At 37.4% G+C, this 5027-nt stretch overlaps 1 non-coding gene across 1 annotated transcript; it reads left to right on the plus strand.

Moving 5' to 3' along the window:
• Positions 1–1335: 1335 nt before the first annotated feature.
• LOC136170029 (U6 spliceosomal RNA) lies at positions 1336–1442 on the plus strand. The gene has a single exon (XR_010663489.1). It is a non-coding gene; the product is annotated as a U6 spliceosomal RNA (small nuclear RNA).
• Positions 1443–5027: the final 3585 nt, after the last annotated feature.

Raw genomic sequence — 5027 nt, forward strand, 5'->3', positions numbered from 1 at the left:
AGGTGACACAGGCTCAGGTTTGTAGAGCAGCTAAGCTCATGCACAACTACGAAGCCCGCACTCGAGAGCCCTTAAGCTGCAACTACTAAGACCTGCAGCCCAGAGCCTGTGCTCCGCAACCAGGGCCTCCACTGCAGTGAGCAGCCTGCCCACAGCTAGAGCGTAGCCCCCGCTCTCCACAGCCAGCCAAAGCCCCGCACAGAACAAAGACCCAGTGCAGCCAAAAGTAAATTTTAAAAAAGAGAAGACTGTACATTCTCATTACTTCTATTTGCCATTGAGCTGGCAATTCTATCCACAGCAATTTGGCAAGAAAAAGAACTAAAAGGCATCCAGATTGAAATTAAGAAGTAAAACTGTCATTATTCACAAAAGACATACTCATATATAGAAAATCTGAGGAAATTCACTGAAAAAACTACTAGAATAAACAAGTTCAGCAAGATCACAGGATACAAGAACAAGACACTAAATCAATTACATTTCTACACATTAACAACAAACAATTCAAAACTGAAATTAAGAAAACAATTCCATTCTCAATAGCACAAAGAAACAATTTAGAAATAAATTTAACAAAAAAGTGCAATACTTGGACACTGAAAATGATAAAACACTGTAGAATAAAATCTTGGGGAAAAAAAAATCTTGAAAGATTTAAATGAATGGAAAGGTAGCCCATGCTCATAGGTTAGAAAACTTAATACCATTATGATGGCAATGCTGTTTAAATTAATCTACAGATTCAAAGCTATTACTATCAAAATACCAGCTTTTTTACAGTGATTGACCAGCTGATCCTAAAATTCTTATGACAATGTAAAAAAACAAGAACCGACACAATCTTGGAAAAAGCACAAAGCTAGAAGACTCACCTTGATTTCAACAGACTACAAAGCTACAGTAATCAAGACAGTGTGGTACTGGCATAGGGATTATTTAGATCAATGAAATAAGTTTGAGACTCCGGAAATAAACTCAAACATTTATGGCCAATTGATTTTTAAGGAAAGGTAACAGACAATTCAATAGGAAAACAATAGTCTTTTCAGTAAATGGTACTGGAACAAATGAATATTCATATGCAAAATGATTAATTTGAATGCTTACCACACACCATACATAAAAACTCAAAATATATTATAGATCTAAATTTAAGAGCCAAAGTTATAAAACTCGAATAAGAAAACATAGGAATAAATCTTTGGGACCTTGAACTAAGCAATGATTTCTTAGATACTACACCTAAAGCACAAAACACAAAAGGAAAAGAAATTGACAAATTGGGATTCATCAAAATTTAAAACTTCTCCACTTTAAAAATAAATGAGTTCTGTGCTCGCTTTGGCAGCACATATACAAAAATTGGAACAATACAGAGAAGATTAGCATGGCCCCTGCACAAGGATGACATGCAAATTCGTGAAGCGTTCCATATTTTTTGGACTCTATGGGAGAAGGCAAGGGTGGAATGATCTGAGAGAACAGTATCAAAACATGTATATTATCAAGGGTGAAACAGATCATCAGGTCAGGTTGGATGCATGAGACAAGCGCTCGGGGCTGGTGCACTGGCATGACCCAGAGGGATAGGATGGGGAGGGAGGCGGGAGGGGGGATCAGGATGGGGAACACATGTAAATCCACGGCTGATTCATGTCAATGTATGGCAAAAACCACTATAATACTGTAAAGTAATTAGACTCCAACTAATAAAAATAAGTGGAAAAATAAAAAATTAAAAAATTAAATTATATGAAAAAAACAAAAATAAATGAGTTCTGTTATTTCCAATTCAAATTTAACATTATAGAGTTTCTACTAAACTTGATCTTACAATTGTGTTAAATTATACACTGGTACACTGAAAATCTTGGTTTCTAACACTGTTATAATTACATACATTTTATTTTATTATGAACAGTGATAACAATGTTGTTGTTTAGTTGCTAAGTTATGTCCAACTGTGTCACCCCATGGATTGTAGCCTTCCAGGCTCCTCCATCCATGGGATTTTCTGGGCAAGGATACTGGAGAGGGTTACCATTTCCTTCTCCGGGGGATCTTGCCAACCCAGGGACTGAACACATGTCACCTGCATTGCAGGTGGATTCTTTACTGAGCCACCTGTGAATACTGGTATAACAATACTGATATTATTAATAAGGTAACTGAATGCAATTTAAGACTCCTTTGCTAGAAATCTCTTCCTAGGATATAGCCCACTCACAATGTATAGTCAAAATACAAGGATTCAGAGATACTAAAACTAATTCTTTGTATGTTTATGGCCTAAACATCATATAGTTAGGTTCGTTTTCAAGTTTTAAGGATTTTTTTTCATTTTGATCTAATTTTGTTTTGTAATTATATAAAACACTTAGATGGTTCCAAACTATAAACAAGGAATATTCAGAAAACTTCTAAATTTATTCCTGTCCCCTCTCTACCCAGTTGGTTCCCCTCATCCCACTAGCAATCACTTTTACTAGTTTTTGGTTTATCCTTCCATTGTTTCTGAAAATGGAAGGAAATACACACACATATTCATATTCCCCACCCCATTCTTTCCATAAAAGCATACTATACACTCTGTCCTCATCTTGTTCTTTCACATAACTATATCCTAGAGATAACTCCATGGCAATATTAGCTATCTTCCTCAAACCCTTTTATAACTACATAGCAGTAATTCACTATGCAGACATATAATAATTTTATTCAATCAATCCCTCTCTGATGAGTATTTGGATTTTTTTTTAGTCTTGCTATTACATACACCGTTGTAATAAATAGCCTCATTCCCACTTCAATTTGTATTTTTGCTAGTGAATTTTGGCGACAGAATCCCACAAGTGGAATTGCTAGCCAAAGGGTAAATCACACATAATTTTGCTAGATATTGCTAACTTCCCCATGAGGCAGCACCATTTCTAGCAAACTTTTTCCCCTTTTCCACTCTTCGTTCCTACAGCTCTTTCTCCATTATATCTTATAAAATCTTGTAAGATACAAATTGGGTCACATTAACTCTTCTGCTTAAAAGGTCAATGGCTCTCCATTGCATTTAGAATAAAATCCAGTTTCTTCACAGTACCAGTAAAAACTTAAATGATGTGGATCCCTCCTCTATCACTTAGAATTAGGTTTGGACTATGAGCAAGAGAACCAAAGTAACAAGAGCTTAAACAAGACAGAAGTTCACATCTCTGATACGTAAGTCTGGAGAAAGACCATCCAAGAATGGCACTGGGGTTCAGCTTCAAGTTCTCAGGGGGACTTTCCTGGTGGAATAAATAAGAATCTGCCTTCCAGTGCAGGGGACTGGGATCCCTGGTTGGAAAACTAAGACCCTACATACCTCAGGGCAACTAAGCCCGCATGCCACAAGTAGGGAAGTCCTCACCACAACTAGAAAAGTTTGTGTGCTACAATGAAGAGCCCACAGATCTCAACCAAGACCCAGCATGTGTGTATGTGTGCTCAGTCATTTCTGACTCTTTGCAACCCCATGGAGTGCAGCCTGCCAGGTTCCTCTGTCCATGGAATTTTCCAGGCAAGAATACTGGAGTGGGTTGCCATTTTCTCCTCCAGGGGATCTTCCAGATCCAGAGATCAAACTCATGTCTCCTGCATTGACAGGCAGATTCTTTACCACTGAGCCATCTGGGAAGGCCCAAGACCAAGTATAGCCAAAAAAAAGTCCTCAGGGCACAAACTCCTTCCAGGCCACACTCTGCCATCCCTAAGACCTGACACTCACCCTAATGACCTAAAAAAAGCAGCTAGAGAACCAGTCATTATAGGCATTCCAAACAGCAATATTGGAAGAAAAATAAGAAAAGGGCAAGGGGTGCATGCCTGTGTATTAAGCTCCTAGAAGATCTATATGACACTTGCATTTTTATGCCATAGATCAGAATTTGGTCATTTGACTATACCTACCTGAGAAAAGCTAGAAAATGTCATCTTTATACTGGGCAGCCGCATGCCCAGGTGAAAACTGGGAGACATAACACCATGGCATAAGTAAGTCTCTGCTGCACAATCTCTTTAGTTTCATCTCATGCTACTCCACCCATCCTCCCCATGCTCCGACCACACAAACTTCCTTTATTCCTCAAAGAAGCCAAGCTCTTACCTTTCTCAAGGCCTTTGCTCTTGTGGTTTCACCTGTCTAGCACACACTTCCTCAGATCTTCATACAGCTGGTCCTCTCTCATCATTCAGGACTCAGCTCAAACGTCACCTCCTCACAAACATTGTTTGACAACTGTGTATAAAATAGGCCCCATCCCAGTCACTCTTCTTCTTATTGCACTGCTTTATTTATAGCATTTATCTGTACCTGAAATTATTTATTTTTTGCCTTCCTCTCCTTGAATATAATTTCCATAAGACAGGGCTTTTTTTATCCTCACTACTAAATCTCTTATAATCCAATACAATTCTAAGTACAGAAAAGGAGCTTAATATTAGTTGAATCAGGGAATGTCTGACTCCAAAGCCCATGCTTGTTCCACTACCTCTATTGTTCCTAGTATATGCGAAACAATACCCCATTCAAGAAGTTAGTCTTAGTTTTTTAATCACAGCCTATTAAAGTTATTTTCTTTCCAAGAAGATTTTAAAAAACATTTTTTCTTAAGTTAAACAAAATGTTCCTCTGCTCAGTGAGTAAAAAGAAGTTTTAGACATAACATCTTATGCAAGTCTGTGTTGCATTATTTTGCAGTTTTCATCTGTAAAATGGAAGAGTAGGCTAAAATTAATTCACTTAATCTACAGATATTTTGTAAGCACTGTGCTAAAATAAAACTAAGGACATGAAAGTTACATAAAACCTTCCCTGCCCTCAAGAAACTCAAAGCTGTCTTTCAACTCTCTGATTTGTATGATTCCACATAGCCATTGTTATAACCTTAATAGAGAAAAAGCCTATAACTTCCCATTCCTAGCACATTAAATAAAGGTTTGTCATTAAGACACTGATAAAGAAACACAAGATTTCATTTTAAAACTGAATA

This window comes from Muntiacus reevesi, chromosome 5 (assembly GCF_963930625.1).
Source record: "Muntiacus reevesi chromosome 5, mMunRee1.1, whole genome shotgun sequence".
In the NCBI taxonomy this organism is placed as follows: domain Eukaryota; kingdom Metazoa; phylum Chordata; class Mammalia; order Artiodactyla; family Cervidae; genus Muntiacus; species Muntiacus reevesi.